The sequence below is a fragment of the Tachyglossus aculeatus genome, unplaced genomic scaffold, assembly GCF_015852505.1.
Source record: "Tachyglossus aculeatus isolate mTacAcu1 unplaced genomic scaffold, mTacAcu1.pri scaffold_87_arrow_ctg1, whole genome shotgun sequence".
Classification (NCBI taxonomy): Eukaryota; Metazoa; Chordata; class Mammalia; order Monotremata; family Tachyglossidae; genus Tachyglossus; species Tachyglossus aculeatus.
Window position 1 is genome coordinate 2,412,653 of NW_024045095.1, and position 20,642 is coordinate 2,433,294.

Consider the following 20,642-nt stretch of genomic DNA (forward strand, 5'->3'; position numbering starts at 1 on the left):
GTAGTAGTAGTAGTAAGAGAGCATGGGCTTTGGAGTCAGTGGTCAAGAGTTCAAATCCCGGCTCTGCTAATTGTCAACTTTGTGACTTTGGGCAAGTCACTTAACTTCTCTGCCTCAGTTACCTTACCTGTATAGTGAGGATTGACTGTGAACCCTCTGTGGGACAACCTGATCACCTTGTAGCCTCCCCAGCTCTTAGAGCAGTGCTTTGCATATAGTAAGCGCTTAACAAATGCTATTATTATTATTGTTATTGTTGTTATTAATAGCAGTAGCACTGTTGAGAAACAGCATGGCCTGGTGGATAGGGCACAGGCCTGGGAGTCAGAAGGACCTGGGTTCTAATCCCGGTTCCACCACTTTTCTCCTGTGTAACCTTGGGCAAGTCATTTCACTTCTCTGAACCATAGTTACCTCTTCTGTAAAATGGGGATTACGACTGTGAGCTCCATGTGGGACTGGTGCTATGTCTGACCGGATTATCTTGTACCTAGCCCAGTGTTTAGTACAATGCCTGTTACTTAGTAAACACTTAATACCATTATTGTCGTACTAATGCTAGTACCACTTCTGCTGCCAAATTAACATGGGTTTTTACTCCTCAGCCGACATCCAGGATGGGTAGTAAGGAAGAAGCCAACCGGTCGGTGGGAACCTACTTCATCCTCGTGGGCTATCGGGTCAGCCCAGAACTCCAGATCTTGCTCTTCCTAGCGTTCCTGGTGGTCTACTGTTTGGTGCTGGTGGGGAACGTCGGCATGATAGCCGTGATCCAAGGGGACTTCCAGCTTCATAACCCTGTGTTCTTCTTCCTCCAAGACCTGTCCTTCACTGACCTCTCTTACACCTCCACCATCGCCCCCAAGGCACTGGCCAGCTTCTGGGAACAGGGTAAGTCCATTTCTTTCGCTAGTTGTGTTGCTCAGTTCTTCCAATTCACTACCTTCATTGTGACCGAGGGCTTCATCCTGGCCGCCATGACCTACAACAGACTGGCCCCTATCTGCTCACCACTCCTCTACTCCTCCCGCATGTCTTGGTCCCTCTGCATCCGACAAGTGGTTGACTCGTATGTCTGTAGCTGTATCAGCTCCACTCTTCAGTCTACCATGAAATTATCCGTGACCTTCTGCATCTCACAGGTCATCGAACACTTCTACTGCGATGCCCAGCCGCTCCGCTGGACCACATGCTCCGACACCTCCATCCAGGAGGTCATGTCTTTTGTTCTGTCTGCAGTCAGGTAGTTGCCCACTGTCCTGGTGAACCCGGGCTCTTACATCTACATTGGCTCTGCCATCCCGAGGATCCACTCCTCTGAGGGGGGCAAGAAGGCTGTCTCTACCTGTGGCTCTCATCTGGGCATCGTGAGCCTCCCCTATGGAACCGTGGCTTTCGTTTACCTCACCCCACCCCCATCCCCTAAGTGTCACAAGATGGCTGCCATGTACTACACCCTCATTACCCCCATGCTGAACTCCATGATTTCTTCTCTGAGGAACAAAGATGCCAAGGAGGCCCTGAGAAGGCTCCTGGGAAAGAAAATGGCTTCTCTCTGAACCCCGCCCCCCCACCCCGATAGTAGTGGCAATAATAATAACAATTATGGTACTTGGTAAGTGCTAACTATGTGCCAAGCACAGTTCTAAGCACTAGGGTAGAGACAAATCAATCAGGTGAAACAAATGAGGCTCACATTCTTAATCCCCATTTTACACATGAGGTAACTAAGACCTAGAGAAGTCAAGGTACTTGCCCAAGGTCACACAGCAGATATGTGGCAGAGCCAGGATTAGAACCCAGGTCCTTCTGACTCCCAGACCCGTGTTGTATTCACTAAGCCACACCAGTAGTGTAATAACAAAAATAGACGTATTTATCCTACACTTACTGTGGGATAATCACTGAACTAAGCACTGGCGTAGGTACATGGTAATTAGGTCAGATACAGTCGTGGTTCCACATGGGGTTCACAGTCTAAGTAGGAGGGAAAACAATATCATTGAACCCTTATTTTACAGATGAAGAAGCTGAAGCATCGTGATGCTTTAGAAAGCATGATCTGGACAAAAGAGTGAAATGTGGGCATGGGAGGGGAGAGGCTGGTGCCAGAGAGGTCTGTGAGAACCCGGAAGTAGTAATCTATTAGGGTTATGACAAATATCTGGACAAACACGGTGGTATTTCCTTAGCCCCACTGGGCACAACACACAGATGTAAACGTTGGGAAAGTACAATAGATCTACAAGACAGGTTTCCTCCCCACAAGGAACTTCCACTCTACTGAAAACAGAAAAAAAAACCCGTTTTCAACAGGGTAATTAGAATAAATAAGTTAATTGTACAATCGATGATACATACATGCATATGTGCTGAGGGAGAGAGTAAATCAATCAATATGTAAGCACTCCGGGGGTGGGGGTGGAGGGGTTGTTCTGGGAACAAGTGGGATCCTGAGGAGAAAATGGACACAAATACACTACCTAAGCACATGACCAGGTTACAGAAATCCAAGAACTTAAAACACCTAAAGCCCAAAGACGTTCCATACAGCGTCAGGTTCACCATCTACTTTCAGAAGAATTATAAATCTCTCATTCATATCTAAAGGGGGTGTGACTGTAATCAAGGATTTGTGTGATATATGCATGGGCAGTCAGTAAGGAGTTACTAGGGAGAAACTGGGGGTGTCAGGTGGTCAGCCCCTCAACATCAATCTATCAAAAATATTAAATGAATGTCTACTGCATGCACAGTCCTACATTAAGCCCTGGAGAGAGCATAAAATAGTGGGAGAAGACAGGCTGTCTGCCCTGAATGAGGCAACCATAAAGTTGGATACCATCCAGGACATTCATATCCCCATTTCTCCGTATCGTCCTGTTGCCACTGACAGACATGGAGGTCTGGGATGGGTGGATCAATGGTCTGACCCACTATCTTCCATTTTTGTGGATCCCTCCATACTGGGATTTGACATCCAGCAAGACTCACTTCCTGCGGAAAATGTTTACATTTCCTACCACATCCCTGAGCGCCTGCTTGAACTGCTGGTTCCACAAGGTGTAGATGAAGGAGTTGAGCAACGGGACCACGAGGGTGTGGAGTAAGGCCACCCTCTTTTTGTAGTCTAAGCCTTCCTTGGGGAACGGATTGACATACATGAAGATGCAGCTGATGTAGGAGATGGAGACCACGACCACGTGGGAGGAGCAGGTAGAAAGGGCCTTTTTCCTCTGCTGGTCGTTACGGTCATGGCAAGGACAATGGCCGTATAGGGCACGGTCACTAGCATCAGGGTGACCAGGAGTGTCACCACGGCCGAGACAAGGACTATCACCTCTATGGGGTCGTTGTCCCAGCAGGCCAGCTGCAGTAATATTATGTATTAGCCGCAGCAATTGTTGATTATACTGGGGCCACAGAAAGGTATCTAGCGGATTATGATGTTTGGCACTAAAACAGTAAGCAGGCCGGACACCCAGGAACTGAAAACCAGCAGGATGCAGATGCTACCACTCATGACGGTCGTGTACTGCAGGGCTAGCAGATGGCGACATAAAGGACGTGGATATGGTGGCAAAGAGGAAGAACTTTGTTGCACCCAGCTGGATGGCGAAGAAGAACTGTGAAAAACAGGCGTCAAAGCTAACGGTCTTGTTCCCCGTTCCGATGCTGACCAGCATTTCGGAGACAAAGACAGACGGAATTGCACAGAAAGAAGTACATGGGGTGCGGAGGCGGGAGTCCATCAGTATAAGGGTGACGATGGTCAGGATCCCGGCGATGCTCAGCCCATAAGTAGTAAACAGCAAAAGTAAAAGCAGAGCCTGAACCTCTAGATGGTCCGTTAAGCTGAGGAGATGAACTCTGTCACTATTGTTCCGTTGCTCATCATTGAGTCCTGCGGGCATTGAAAGAGTAGGGAGAACGCAGGTGGGAGAAGAGTTGGAAGACTAATCAATCAATCTTTCTTTCAATAAATCAGTCATAGATATTGTGCTACTACTGTGTGTGGAGCACTATGTTCAGCTCTGGGGAGAATACAGTAAAGTTAGAAAACATGATCCCTGTTCTCCTGTGAAGTCTAGCAGGGGATCCAGACTCTGACAAGATTTACCATAAACCTATCAATCACACTGATTAAGCTCCTAATGTGTTTAGGACACAATGCCAAGCACTTGGGAGAGTATGATAGAATTAGTAGATATGATCCCTGCCTTCTAGGAAATTACAGTCTCCCCTGGGAGACAGACACAAAAATCAATTACTACTGTTCAACCTGATTATCTTGTATCTACCCTAGCACTTAGAACAGTGCTTGACATCTAGTAAGCGCTTAACAAATGCTAGTAGTAGTAGTAGTAGTAGTAGTAGTAGTAGTAGTAGTAGTAGTAGTAGTAGTAGTAGTAGTCGTAAAAGGAGGAAACAGTCGAGTGCAAAGATTTGTAAATTAGTGCTACAGGGAAAGGGGAGGGGTGAGTTCCCAAGTGTATAGTTGGAAAGAGAGGGCTGAAAAATAAAAGCTGGACAGGGCCAAAAGAAAACCTTTTTTATGGAATCATGAAAAAAGGGATAATGTCTTCATCCGTCTACCTTGACTTTTCATTCTTTTAAATATTCTCTTCTCTGGTCTTCATTTTCTGGGTTCCCTCGTGCCTACTAGCTCTGTTGGCTCTCATGAAGCCACTCCCACATTACAAATCTTCATTTGTGCCAACACTTTTCTCTGAAAATGATTTAATCTACTTTCTAAGTCAGTAATATTAATCTTCTGCTTTTCATTCCACTTTGGCATAGCCCCTTCTACTTCGGATTCTCATCTCAGTCTCACCTTCTCCCTGAGACTTGTTCTCCTCTCTTCCAACTCCAACCCCTGACTCACGCCTTTCCCCCTGGCTCGGACCCCCTCTCTCTCCACATCAGTCCTTCCACAGCTCTTCCCATCCACAAAGCTTTCCTGAAATCCTAGCTCCTACACTGTTTCGTTTTTCTTCTCTCTAGATCACATCCTCCCAACTACAACAGCAGACCTTCTGCACCAACTGCACACTTCTCTACATGTCGACTTACATAACATTCTTTCAGCACCAACGTTTTGATAACAAGCACTTTTTCGTTCTCTTTTTTCTATCAGAAATCTCTCTGTTCTTTCTTTCGATGTATGCTTCTTCCAGGTGACTGTAAGCTAAATCATCCCTGCTAACTCTAATGAACACTCCCAAGGTCTTAGTACAGTGCTCTGCACAGAGTAGACAGTAGGCTCCTGGGTCTGTGTCTGTGACTGCCAATTCTAGCGTATTGCATTCATTCATTCATTCATTCAATCGTATTTATTGAGCTCTTACTGTGTGCAGAGCACTGTACTAAGCGCTTTGGAAGTACAAGTTGGTAACATATAGAGATGGTCCCCACCCAATAGTGGGCTATTGCACTCTCCCAAGCTCTAAATTCAGTGCTCTACACTTAATAAGCACTCAATAATTGCAATTGTTTGATTGATTGAAGCCTTTTTCCTGCCGGCCTTCATCTCCCCCAACCCCTACCCCTAGAAATCTGACTCCTATTCCTTTCCCCAGTCTCTCGAAGCAGTTACAGGAAGAGATGGCACCCTGTGCGGCGTTTTCACACCCAAAAACGTTACAACATTCTGAAAAAAGGAATTTCATGTATATGATCCCACTCGGGGGTTTTCAGATGCACACCATCTCAAAATCAATCTGATGGGTAGAATGTACTGATATAATTCAGGAGGCATTCAACAGAGCTTGGATTTCAGCAAACTACCACGTCAGAAGGCAGATGCCTGTTTGAGACACTAAGATGGTTCAGTCTTTCTCGAAGGAGTGGGAACAACTACAGGGTGTTTGTATTTAAGGGATAGCATCTGCAAGGCTACCGTGTGGAGGAGGAGAAAGCTCTCAAGGAGCACCAAAATATTAATTACAGCATTTATTAAGCACTGAGCATGGTCTAAGTGTTGCAGCAGATATATGATTAGCAGATCGGGCAGAGTCCCTCTCCCACACGGAACTCACAGTCTAATTTCCATCCTTGCTAGCCCTTCCTACAGTTTCTATTCAGTCTGACTCAACCCTTCGAGAGGACTTCAGGGGTCAGTTAGTGCAGCCCCCATCCCCCAGGAAGGGCTGCTTTTCATGGTGGGAGAGAATCTGCCCTAGGCAGAGATGAAAAGTCGAAGATCTGTCAGGTAGTTTGGGACGGAGAGGATCTCCCTCTCTCCTCCAACAACCACCGTTTACCTCGTTCTCCCTGCACCGGAGATGAACTACTTTTTTCTCCACTCTCCTGGAGCTAGAGGGGCATTCTAGGTTGTAACCATTTCAAGCCTCAAGAAAGAGCCTTTTGGGCACCCCCACCGGATGGAGGCAGGGAAAATGGCCAAAAATCTCCCCTTCCACCTCCCGAGGAAAGAATCAGTAGAATGAAGCTCTGTGGCCAGCTACCTGTTCCAGGCCTTGCGTGCCCACTTCTGTCCTCGTAGATCACTGACTCACAGCGTTGAGGGATTTTGGTATGGCACTAAGTGATTCATAGAATCATAGCTTCCCCGAGATATCATCTAGTCCAGTTTCCTGCTCCCAGTTAGTGCCACGCCTACCACATCTTCCCTGTTTTAAACATAACCCTTACAGCCTGGATGGTCTCCCTCCAGCCTATCAGAATCTTGCAGCTGCTGCTACTGCTATGTCCATTAAGCAGTCCCAGGTTTCACTACGACGCCTACTATTACTACTACTACTACTACTACTACTACTACTACTACTACTACTACTACTAGTAAAACAATTGTTCAGTATGGCCTACTGGAAAAAACCTAGACCTCGGTGTCAGAGCACCTGAGTTGTAACCCTGCCTCTGCCAACTGCATGCTGTGTGACCTTGGGCAAGTCACTTAACCTCTCTGTGCCTCAGTTCCCTCCTCTGAAAAATAGGGATTCAACCCCAGCTCTTTCTCCAATTTAAACTGTAAACCTCATGTGGGATAGGATGATTTTGTAACTACCCAGCACTTAGAAAGTGCTTGGCACATTATAAGCGCTTAAAAATACCATTATTATTATTATCTTTATTAATGTTGTTATTATTATTACTATCCAAGTACAGTGCTAAGTGCTGGTTGTAAATGTAGGATAATCAGACTGGACAGAGTCCCTGACCCAACCAAGGCTCATTGCCATTGCTATTGATATTAACTCTTGGAGAACCTAATCCAGCCCTGACCGCCCTCCCTCACCTCATACCCCTTAGCCTTCTCATTTGAGGACTAAAGAACCTAGCACCCTAAAGCTTTCTGAGAGGAAACTACTCTTTCATTTGTTTGGTCTTCTCTGCTGAAATTTGTTAGCTTGATCTGCCTGGCTCATGTTTTTAATTTATCAGAATTCACAGATTTCTTAATGACACTAACCATACCAACTTTTCTTGCTGCTTACCTTAGGAGAGTTGCTGTCAGGAGGAGAGAAAGAGAAAGAATGAGAGGAGGTCAAGGAAGAAGAGAAGGGAAGAAGAGAGGAGAAAGAAGAGGTAATAGTGCCTTCTTTTATGTTCGGCATTATAATACAATTTCCAGAATACTTTCACAACGTTTATATCCTTTGCAGTAATTATTAAGTGCTCACTATGTCCGAAGAGTCATAGTGGATACATGATTAACATACCAGACAGAGTCCCACTCTCAGAGATCACAATCTATCAATCTCCATTTGACATGGGAGGAAACTGATTTGGGAGAGGTAAAATGTCTTGCCCAGGCTTACCCAGCAGGGCAGTGACATAGTGGGACTCAAAGTCGGTTGAACTGATTTCCTAATGAGCAGTGAAGGAAATCAAACCTTTTTCTGGGGCCATAACCCTTTGATCCTCACTCAGAACGCTTGCTCGTCAGATCCTTCTCCTTCTGCATCTTCAGGTAAACCGGGCATTGCTGAAAGACATTGCTAAAGACGCAAAGCGTGTGTTAGAAGTCTGAGGTAAGGTAAACGGGTCGTGGATAAAAGAGCTATGGCCTCTCTGGAAAATGCCCAGAGACAATGGTTGTATTCCAGGTGGCAGAAGAGCAGAGACCTGAAGGAGATGGGAGCCTGAGAAATCTTAGCAGGACTAATGTCTTGCTTGCCTCCCTCTCCCCTACCTCACCTGGGGGAGAAGTGGCCCTAGTTCCTTGGGGCCCATCACCTGACTCCCAGTATTTGAGGGTTCATGGGGCCTAGGGGATACGGATTAATTTAGCCTGAAGGAAGTGGAATAACTGGGTAAACATTTTTGTCACTTGTGTCATCTTCAAAGGAGAAAGAGCCCTTGATACTGTATATTGGATAGATCACTATGCACTGTGATAATAGCTCCACATACAATGTGCTGAGTAGCTGTCAGCAGAATGAAGAATTGACTGAAGTGAAGAGAGACAGGAGACAGGGAGGTCTACAAGGAGGCTGATGCAGTAATTAAGGTGGGACAGAATAAATGTTTGGATTAGAATGGTAGTCATTTGAATGGAGCAGAAAGAGTGTATTTTAGCTATGTTATGAATGTTGAGCTGACAGGATTTGGTGATAGATTGACTATATGGTTTAAATGAGCGGTTTGAGTCAAGGATAAAGCCAAGGTTACAGGTTTCTGAAACAAGGAAGGTGTTGTTGCTGTCTACAGTGATGGGAAACTAGGCCAAGGACACGGTTTGGGTAGGAAGATGAGGAGTTCTGCTTTTGACATATTGATATTGAGGTGTTGGCTGGTCATCCAAATAGAGATGTCTTGAATGAAGGCAGGAGGAAATAGGAGAATACAGAGAAAAAGAGAGATCAATGCTGGATGTAGAGTTGGGATTGATAGAGATGACAGTTAGCGAATGAGTTATATCAGGGAGTGGGGGTAGTTAGAGAATAGAAGGGATCTCATAACTGAACCTTGAGAGACACCCACATTTAGGGGGGGTGTGGCAGAGGAGGAGGAGCCCGCAAAAGAGACCGTGAATAAGTGGCCAGATAAATAGGAGGAGAACCAGGAGAGGATGGTGTCATTGAAGCCAAGGTTGAATCATGTTTCCAGGAGATGGAGGTCGTCGACAATGTTGAAGACAAATGAGAGATTGAGGAGGATTAGCATGGAGTAGAGTTCATTGGTTTTAGAAAGCAAGATCATTTGTTACCAACTCAGCGCAAAATATCAGCATGGCCCAGGCGAGAGAGTATGGATCTGGGAGTCAGAAGGACCTGGTCTGTAAACCCTGCTCTGCTAAATTGCTTGCTGTGTAACCTTGGGCAAGTCACTTAACATCTGTCTGCTTCAGTTTCTTCAATCAAGAGGATACCTGTTCTTCCTCCTATTTAGACTTGTGAGTCCCATGAGGGACAGGGACTGGGCCCAACCTCATAATTTGTACCTTCTCCAGTGTGGCCTTTGGAACCCCCGCTCCATTATAGGTAAGCTCCCTTTCATCCCTGACCTGTTCCTTTCCAGCTCTCTCCTCCTAATCCTTGCCCTAACCGAAACATGGCTCTCTCCGGATGACGCGGTCCCTTCTGCTGTTCTCCCCAGTGTTGGCCTCTTCTTCTCACACTCCCCCAGACTCAGCGGAAAAGGAGGAGGTGTAGGCTTCCTTCTCGCACCGCAATGTCGCTTTCACACCATCCCACCTCCCCCTTCCCTTTACTTCCCCTCCTTTGAAGCCCATATTATTCGCCTCTACCACCCCCTCCAGATTCTTGTAGCCGTCATCTACTGCCACCCCCCCCGGCCCCACCTCCAATTTCTTTAGCGATTTTGACCCCTTCCTCCCTTTCCAGGCCCACTATCATCCTCGGAGACTTCAACATCCACATGGATGTCCCTGGTGACTCCTATGCAGTCCACCTTCTATCTCTCCGTGACGCTGCCAACCTCCTGCCCCACCCCATCTCGCCCACTTACCAACCTGGTCACACCCTCGATTTAATAATCTCCTACCGCTGCACTATCTCCACCCTCACCAACTCTGAAATCCCTCTCTCTGATTATAGCCTTCTCACCTGCCCCATCACTCACACTCCTCTCCCCTGTAAATCTATAATACTACCTCAGAGACCTCCATTCTCTCGACCCCATCCATCTTTCTCTGCTCATCACACCCAACCTCCTCTCCCTTTCCTCTCTACCTAATCTTGATGACCAGATTACTGCTCTCAACTCTACCCTCTCTACTCAACTCAACTCCCTCGCTCCCCTTTCCGTTCGCTGCTCTCGTACCACTAACCCACAGCCTTGGATCACTGTCACTGTACACCTCCTTCGCTCTTATAATCGAGCTGCTGAACGCTGCTGGCGAAAGTCTAAACTCGAAGCCAAAGTTGTTCACCTCAGATTTATCCTTTCCTGTCTTAACTCTGCCCTCTCCTCTGCCAGGCAAAACTATTTCTCCTGCCTTATTGACATCCATGCCCATCATCCCCGTCAGCTTTTCCGTACACTTAACTCCCTTCTCAGGCCCCCTGTTGCTCCCCCTCCTCCATTCCTCAACCCCAAAGATCTGGCTTCCTACTTGATTAGTAAAATTAACCCAATCAGGTCTGAGCTCCCCAAGGTCACTCCTCCCCCTTCTCCAACCCCCTCACCCTCAATCCTCTCCGCTACTCTCCCCTCCTTCCCACCAGTATCTTCAGAAGAGATCTCCTCCCTACTTTCAAGTGCTATTCCGTTCGCCTGTGCTTTAGACCCAATTCCCTCTCATCTTATGAAATCTCTCGCTCCTTCCCTTCTCCCCTCGTCAACTTCCACCTTCAACCGCTCAATCTCCACTTGTTCCTTCCCCTCTGCCTTCAAACATGTCCACGTCTACCCCATCCTAGAAAAGCCCTTTCTTGACCCCACCTCCCCTTCTAGTTATCGCCCTATCTCCAACTTACCCTTCCTTTCCAAACTCCTAGAACGAGTTGTCCACACCCGCTGCCTCGAATTCCTCAACGGCAACTCTTTCCTTAACCCCCTCCACTCTGGCTTCCGTCCCCTACACTCCACTGAGCCTCCCCTCTCAAAGGTCACTAATGACCACCTTCTTGCCAAATCCAATGGCCCCTACTCTATTCTAATCCTCCTCGACCTGTGTGCTGCATTCGACACTGTAGACCACCAGCTTCTCCTCAACACTCTATCCATCCTTGGCTTTACGGACTCCGTCCTCTCCTGGTTCTCCTCTTTTCTCTGCGGCCGTTAACTCTCAATCTCCTTTGCGGGCTCCTCCTCTCCTTCCCAACACTTTACTGTAGGGGTTCCTCAAGGGTCAGTTCTTGGTCCCTTTCTGTTCTCCATCTATACTTACTTCCTTGGTGAACTCATTCGCTCCCATGGCTTCTACTATCATCTCTACGCTGATGACACCCAAATCTATATCTCTGCCCTTGCTCTCTCTCACTCCTTTCAGGCTCGTGTCTCCTACTGCTTTCAGTACATCTCCATCTGGATGTCTTTCCGCCATCTAAAACTCAATATATCCAAGACTGAACTCTTTAATCTTCCCTCCCAAACTCTGCCCTCTCCCTGACTTTCCCATCACTGTAGACGACACTAACATCCTTCCCGTCTCACAATCCTGCAACCTTGGTGTCATCCTGGACTCTGCTCTCTCATTCACCCCTCACATCCAATCCGTCACCAAAACCTGCCGGTCCCGCCTCTGCAACATCGCCAAGATCCGCCCTTTCCTCTCCATCCAAACCACTACCTTGCTGGTTCTATCACTCATCCTATCCCGACTGGAATATTGCATCAGCCTCCTCTCTGATCTCCCATCCTCCTGTCTCTTCCCCGCTTCAGTCCATACTTCACTCTGTTGCCCCTATTATCTTTGTGCAGAAATACTCTGGGCATGTTACTGCCCTCTTCAAAAATCTTCAGTGGCTGCCTGTCAACCTACACATCAAACAAAAACTCCTCACTCACGGCTTCAAGGCTCTCCATCACCTCGCCCCCTCCTACCTCACCTATTTTCTCTCCTTCTACAGCTCAGCCCACATACTCCGCTCCTCTGCAATTAGCCTCCTCTTTCTCGCCTGTCCCACCGTCGACCCTCAGCCCACGTCCTCCTCCTGGCCTGGAATATCCTTCCTCCACACATCCGCCAAGCCAGCTCTCTTCCTCCCTTCAAAGTCCTATATAGAGCTCACCTCCTTCATCCCAGACTGAGCCCCCTTTTTCCTCTCTTCCTCCCTATCCCCCACACTTCATCTCCCCATAGGTCCTGTATATATGTTTGGACAGACTTATTACTCTATTTATTTTACTTGTACAAATTTACTATTCATTTAAGTTTGTTAATGATATGTATTTAGCTTTAATTCTATTTATTCTGACGAATTGACACCTCTCCATGTGTTTTGTTTTGTTGTCTGTCTCCCCCTTCTAGACTGTGAGCCCGTGGTTGGGTAGGAACCCTCTCTATATGTCACCAACCGGTTCATTCATTCATTCAATCGTATTTCTTGAGCGCTTACTGCGTGCAGAGCACTGTACTAAGCGCTTGGGAAGTACAAGTTGGCAACATATAGAGACGGTCCCTACCTAACAGTGGGCTCACAGTCTAGAAAGGGGAGACAGAGAACAAAACAAAACATATTAACAAAATAAAATAAATACAATAAATATGTACAAATAAAATAAATAGAGTAATAAATACATACAAACAGATATACATATATATAGGTGCTCTGGGGAGGGGAAGGAGGTAAGGCGGGGGATGGGGACGGGGAGGAGGGGGAGAGGAAGGAGGGGACTCAGTCTGGGAAGGCCTTCTGAAGGAGGTGAGCTCTCAATAGGGCCTTGAAGGGAGGAAGAGAGCTAGCTTGGCGGATGTGCTGAGGGAGGGCATTCTAGGCCACGGGGATGACGTGGGCCGGTTGTCGACGGCGGGACAGGCAAGAACGAGGCATGGTGAGGAGATCAGCGGCAGTGGAGTGGAGGGTACGGGCTGGGCTGTAGAAGGAGAGAAGGGAGGTGAGGTAGGAGGGGGCGAGGTAATGGATAGCCTTGAAGCCGAGGGTGAGGAGTTTCTGCCTGATACTTCCCAAGCGCTTAGTACAGTGCTCTGCACACAGTAAGCGCTCAATAAGTACGATTGAATGAATGAATGAATGTTTACAAAAGTAAGGGCTTAACAAATACCATAATTAATCAATCATAGTAACTGCTTAGTAAACACTAACATTATTGCAATCTAATTCCAGAGCTTTCCAACCTATTTTCTAATAATAATAATAACAGTAACTGGCATTTCTTAAGTGCTTACTATGTGCCAGGCACTGTTTTAAGTACTGGAGTGGATACAAGCAAATCTGTTTAGACAAAGTACTGTTCCACATGAGGTTTACAGTCTAAATCCCCATTTTACATCCGAGGTAACTGAGGCACCGGGAAGTTAAGTGATTTGCCCAGCCAAAGCCATATAGCAGACAAGTGGAAGAGCTGGGATTAGAAACCAGGTCCTCCTGACTTTCAGACCTTTGTTCCATCTACCAGGCCATGCTGATTCTCAGCAAAGCATCCGAAAATGATAATAGTGTTATTTGATAAGCATTCACTTTGTGTCAGTACTGTACTGACTGCTACGGTAGATAACTTATAAGCAAATAATACACAGCTTCTGTGCCATGGGACTCTAAGTTTAAGAACAGACCCTTCCAATACACCTACAAAGGCACACGCGTGCATGTGCGCGCGTATGCACGCACACACACACACACACACACACACACCTTGTCTGAGGCTTGACTTAGTGGAAAGAGCATGTGCCTGGGAGTCAGAACCTGGGTTCTAAACCCAGCTCTGCAACTTGTTCCTCTGAGACCTTGGGCAAGCCACTTAACTTGTCTGTGCTTCGGATTCTTCATCTGAAAAATGGGAATTCAATACTTAGGCTGTGAACCCTATGTGGGACAGCTACCATGTATGATCTGACTACTTTTCACCCACCCTAGCGCTTAGAATAATACTTGACATATAAGTGTTTAATGAATGCCACATTTATTATTATTAACATTATTGTTATATATCCACTCCATCCTCCTACTACACTCCAGCTCACACTCTCCTTTCCCTCACAAGCACACCTTCTCATATGATATGTTCCGACCTCTCTTGTCTCTAGTCTCTGTCCCAAGAACCTTCCTCCTGCCTGGAACTACCTCCCACTTCAAAATCATCGGTACACAGCTCTCCCTATATTGCAAGCCCTTTGAGAGAAGCTGTACTGTCTAGTGGATACAATATTGGCCTGGGAATCAGACAGAGCTGGGTTCTAATCTCCTCTCCGCCACTTGTCTCCTCTTGGACCTTGGGTGTGGCAGACCAAACATCTGGCCCATCGATTACTGGGCCTAAGTAGTAAGCCAGGCCTTCCGTGCTCACAGGAAGACCTACAAGGAACTGAGAGGAGAGCTGTGGACAGGCAACAGTTGCTTGTTATCGGCCCTACGGCCTTGCATAGACGGGTGTTGCTTGTTTCTGGTTTTGAAGGTTACAGAATGGCTGTGTTAGTTATAAACACAGCAACATGGAAAAATACAGAATGTGACTGAAAGATATAAAAGTCTTGCTGCTTAACCCAATAAACAGTCTCCTTGTCCACCTTGAGACTCGCCTGGCCTGCGTTTCTTCCACTGCCAGTGCCCGTCTCCCCACTGTGCTGGACGCGTGGAGGCAGACGGCAACAAATGGCACCCGAACAGGGACAGGGACAAGAAGCCTGGACCCTCAGACTCAGCACCGCAACCCTCACGAAGCAACTCATCACTGCGCAGTGACTCACTAAGGAACCGAAGAGGTGAGGGCATTTAAATTTACTTTCATTTTCAAACACCAGGCTTACAGCAGGGAATAAAATGGGACAAATTCAATTCCGTTCTCGGGATCATTATATCCAATTACTTAAGGATGTTCTAAAGGAGCATGGGTTGATTATCACCACTGCCCAGATTGAACAATTTTTGGAATGCGTGGAAAAATGCTGCCCTTGGTTTCCAAAGGAAAGAAAGTGGAATCCTTTCACTGAGCCAGCTCCTTCCGCAACACCCCCTCCACCACCCCCTCCATGGGTCCCGAAACCAGCACAAACACCTCTGCAGCGAGCGATGGGGGCTGCTATGGAAGGGGGACGGGAGATACCTATTGAATTATTGATGGGTTTCCCTGTGATGGAGCAACCTGACCCTGCTAATCCTGGTCAGTTAATATGTACTCACGAACTCCTGAATTTCAAACTATTAAAAGAAGTGAAACAGGGTGCTGCGACATATAGGCTCACCGCTCCTTATGTGCTGGCACTCATAGAAAGTATTGCCTCCTCAATTCTTTGCCCGTATGATTGGCAAACCTTAGCCAAGACTGTCCTGGATGGCGGAGACTATTTGCTTTAGAAGGCAGAATTTTTTTATTTGTGCGCGGAGCAAGCATGTCGCAATGATCGCGCCCGACCTCCAGTTCAAATCACTTTCGAGATGCTTACAGGGAGCTACAGACTCGTGAAAGCTTGTCCCAGCCCCTACCCAAAGGGGTACTGATTACATGGAAAACTGTTTTTAAGGCGTTGCGGGAGCTGCATCCCGCTGAACGGGTGTTACGGGAGACGCCGGCAGCATGCGACTTGGGGGCAGGGAGTGATCAGGAGGACCCCCTGTCCTTGGAAGTTTTGCCTCCAACAGAAGGATTGGAACCGATGTACGCTACTGTTCCGGATCCCGAGGACTTGTATCGGGACCAGGATCATAATGACTCTGGCGATACTTCTGACTCTGGGACCGCAGACCGGAAGGAGGGATACGATGTATACCTGCCTTTGGCCCCTCTTACAACGACGGCTGCTGTCGCACCCACAGCAAAGGACCTTTTGCAGACCCAGTGCCTGCAGGCGGTATCCCGTTAGTCGATCGTTCCCCCTCCCCGCCTTGCTCCCCCTTCGTCTGCTGCGCCGCCGGATGTATATGCTGTGCCTGCTACGGCGCAGCCTGCCTATAGCGGGGCCCTTTCGGGCTGCCGGCAAGAGGCATTGCGCCGAGGGGATGGACAGCTACTGCAAGCGATGCTGGTGGCGTATCTTCCCGGCCGGCCGGCTCAGTATGACTCTCTCCCTTATGAGTTGATTAAGGAGTTGCGAAAAAGTATTCGCGATTATGGGTTACAGTCGTCCTATACAATGAATCTAATAGTGGCCGCTACCAACCCCGAAATTGGCTGCTTTACAAGTGATAGTCGTGGAACAATTAGCGGCGGGGTATATTGAAGCCTCCGATAGCCCATGGAATTCCCCTGTCTTTGTGATAAAAAAGCGCTCGGGGGCCTGGAGGATGTTGACTGATCTCAGAGAAATCAATAAGACGATGCAGCCGATGGGAGCGCTGCAACCTGGGCTCCCGAACCCGGCTATGATCCCTAGGAATTGGCCGATATTAGTAGTAGATATTCAGGACTGTTTTTTCTGTATTCCACTCCACCCGGACGATCGTATTCGATTTACGTTTTCAGTCCCTGTGGCTAACAGTACTCAACCTACTACGCGATATCATTGGACGGTCCTCCCCCAGGGAATGAAAAATAACCCCACAATGTGCCAGACTTACGTTGCGCTTCTGATAGCGCCGCTCCGCGTCAAACATCCTGAGGCATATATTATTCACTATATGGATGACATATTATGTGCTTGCGCCACCACAGCCCAACTACACACCTTACAGCCTGCTCTTCTGGCGGCTCTAGAATCTGGAGGGCTGCGGGTTGCACCCGAGAAAGTCCAGACAAAGCCCCCGATCACCTATCTGGGACATATTTTGACAGATCGGACATTGTCCCCTGTGGCCCCTACCTTGGATGTTTCAAAATTAAAAACCCTTAATGATTTCCAAAAATTACTGGGGGAATTAAACTCGTGAGCCCTTATCTTGGAATCCCCACCGATCAATTATCTCACCTTTTTACTACCTTGCGAGGAGCTCCGGAGCTCTCTTCCCTCCGCTCCCTTTCACCACAAGCCGCCCGGGAGTTAGAGCAGGTAGTCAAAAAATTGGCTCAGGCTTCAGTGGACCGTGTCACCCCAGGGATACCCTTATCCGCGGTTGTCGTTCCCACCTCTGTCATGCCTACAGGGGTTATATGTCAAGAGCAGCAATTCGTTGAGTGGATGCATTTGCCCACTCAGCCCCACCGCTCTGTTTCCCCATATCCGACTTTGGTAGCCCAGTTATTGGGTCGTTTAATTCGGCGCATTACCTTCCTTTCTGGGACCGGACCCTCTGCATTATACCAACCATATACTTCAGATCAACTTGCCACACTTCTTGGCAACGATCCCGATTGGCAGATCCTTTTAGCAATGCATACCTGGGTTTGGGTTACTGGTCTCCCAGATATTCCACGATTAAAGGTTTTCTCACCTTTTTCATGGGTATTCCCCTGCATCACGGTTCCGGACTCAATACCGGGGGCTACCACAGTTTTCACAGATGGAACGAAAGGCCGAGCTGCCTATCATTGTCCTCCGGACACTTCCCGCGTTATCCCCATTCTGTCCCATTCCGCTCAACACGCGGAACTTGTAGCTGTGATGTCAGTCCTTCGCGATTTCCCTCATTCACTTAATATTATCTCGGATAGCCGGTATGCATGCTTTGTTACTCTTCACATTGAGACTGCTGTGCTCCGGTTTTCCGAGGCAGCCATTTTTTCCTTTGTTCCAGGAACTTCAAGGAACGATTCGTGCTCGTTCTCATCGTTTTTATATTTCTCATATTGGGGTGCATTCGTCCCTCCCCGGACCATTGGTTGAAGGTAATGCTTGTGCGGACCTACTTACTAGGGAAATTGCTGGCGCACCAAAGGCTATTAATTTTGTTGCACCACTGTTGGCTCCAGCTCTTCTCCCTTTAGGCGCTACAGCCGCAGCCTCACAAGCCCACTGGCGCTTCCACCAAGGGGCAGGAATGTTGAGCCGTCAATTTGGCATTTCTCGGGAAAGCGCGCGGGCCACTGTGAAAGCTTGTATCTCCTGTGTTACTGCATTACCTGCGGCCTCTGAAGCCACGAATCCCCGTGGTCTTGCTCCAAGAAAGCTGTGGCAAATGGACGTCACGCATTACCCTCCCTTTGGCAGATTGGCTTTTATTCATGTTACTGTTGATACCTGTACATTATTTACTTTTGCGTCGGCTCACACTGGTGAATCAGCCAAACATGTTATGGATCATTTATTTCTTGCTTTTGCCTTTATGGGAATTCCACAGGTATTGAAAACCGACAGTGGCCCCGCATACACTTCTAAGGCGTTCCGGTCTTTCTGTAATACTTTTGCTATCTGCCTTGCTGCGGGTATTCCATACAGTCCCACGGGTCAAGCCACTGTCGAAAATCGTCATCGTTGGCTCAAAGCCTTTTTGGAAAAACAAAAAGGGGGAGATGAACTGACCTCTCCCCATAGACAATTACAATCCGCTAAATATACCCTTAATTTTTTAACTATGGATGCCAAAGGTCTCACCCCCACTGAAAAATGGGGTGGCAGGGACACTAAAGAACACCCAGAAAGAGTAAAATGGAAGGACCCCCTCACGCGACAGTGGCGAGGGCCAGATCTCTTACTAACGTGGGGCCGAGGTTATGCTTGTGTCTTTCCAGAAACTGAGGACCGCCCGATCTGGATACCTACAAAGAACATACGCCGCGTCCTTTCTACAGTGCGTTCTCCCTCACCCGGCGTACTTCAGGAGCAGACAGAGAACCAGGATACAGACTCCGCGACCCTTCCTCTGGAGGATCAGCAGTAAAGTTCCTAAAAATGACGATCACTTTCCTGATTCTCGCCTCCTCCACTGTTGTGATTACTGAGGACTATTGGACTTTTGTTCCGCACCCTCCGTGGGTACGGCCCGTTACGTGGCAGGACCCGGTGCGAGATATTCTCACTAATGCTTCTGATCTTGTAGGGGGGGATGCGATTCCATGGGAAGGACCAGGAGAAGAGGCACTTGTCAATGTCTCCCTCCTTGCTACTCGCACTCCTATATGTTTCTCTGCAGCTCCGACCCCAAGTCCGTGTCTGTCTCTGCTCCCCCTCACTACTTGGCCTCAAGAAAGAGAATTGCGTGAACCCCAGCCCTGTTCGGTGTACTGTGGGATTACCCGTTTGACTGCTGTATCCCGTCGTTTGGGAACCTCACCTTCGGTACCCGAACTTCCTTCTTGTGTGTTTGCCAGTTCGTCTTGGCCACCATCAGAGTCTGTTTTGCCTATCTGGCAAGCGTGTTGACAACCCTTCCCCACGGTTATTCATTTGTCCTCTCACGTATTCCCAGCCACCCTACTGAATTGGGGCGGACATGACAACCTTACTTATTTATCCCCTTTGCATGGTTATCTTGGGTTTCTGCCCACGGATGCTTTCCAGGCTTTAGGTTCCTCTCGTGCCGGAACTTCCTCCCTTTTGTACCTACACCTTTGGCGGGCCTTTGCTGCTTTGGGTCCAATCACGCTTGCTTTTGCTCGATTACAGTTCCCCCTCGATTCTATCCCAGTCCATACGGAAGAACGGCAAATAAGAGCACGTATATTGCCACCGCAAGCCTTCCTTGTTGGCTACCCGTCCCTTATCCCCTTCCCTTCCCTCTGGAATATTACATGTGATAATTGTAGACTTACCCAATGTATATCAGCCCATGATGCCACTGCTACTATTCTTATAGTAGAACAACCTCGTCGTGCTATACTACCCACCTCATTATCCCACCCTTGGACTGAGTCCCCTGCGGATTCTGCCCTGCAGATGCTAGCCGATCATTTTCGTATTCCAAAACGGCGACATCTTCGGTTTGTTGGATTGTTAATCACTGGGTTTATCCCTTTGGCATCCCTTATTACTGCTACCACCTTATCCTCTATTACCCGGCATACCGAAATAATACAGGCCTCCTTTGTTAATTCCCTTGCAAGAAATGTTTCTGATGCTCTGCAAACACAGTTACGATTAGATAAAGACTTTACCGCTCGCCTCTCTCTTCTACAGCATTCTCTTATAGAATTAGGAAATGAGGTTGATGCTCTGCGCACTCAACTTTCTTTTCAACATTGTGATTATCGTTACCCTCATATCTGTGTGACCCCATATTATTATAATGCCACATTTCCCGGGTTTTCGTGGTTCTCGATCCGAAATTGGCTCCAAGGAGCCTGGCATTCTTCGAATGTCTCCCTTGATTTGTCACACCTTGCCTTACTCAACTCCATGCTTTGCAATTGTTTCAAAAACAAAAAGGGGGAATTTTGGCAGACCAAACATCTGGCTCATCGATTACTGGGCCTAAGTAGTAAGCCAGGCCTTCCGTGCTCACGGGAAGACCTACAAGGAACTGAGAGGAGAGCTGTGGACAGGAAACAGTTACTTGTTATCGGCCCTACGGCCTTGCATAGACGGGTGTTGCTTGTTACTGGTTTTGAAGGTTACAGAATGGCTGTGTTAGTTATAAACACAGCAACATGGAAAAATACAGAATGTGACTGAAAGATATAAAAGTCTTGCTGCTTAACCCAATAAACAGTCTCCTTGTCCACCTTGAGACTCGCCTGGCCTGCATTCTTCCATTGCGAGTGCCCGTCTGCCCACTGTGCTGGAC

At 47.7% G+C, this 20,642-nt stretch overlaps 1 pseudogene; it reads left to right on the top strand.

The window, feature by feature from the left end:
- The first annotated feature begins 617 nt into the window (after positions 1 to 617).
- Positions 618 to 1,559, top strand: LOC119924177 (annotated as a pseudogene).
- The last annotated feature ends 19,083 nt before the right edge of the window (positions 1,560 to 20,642 follow it).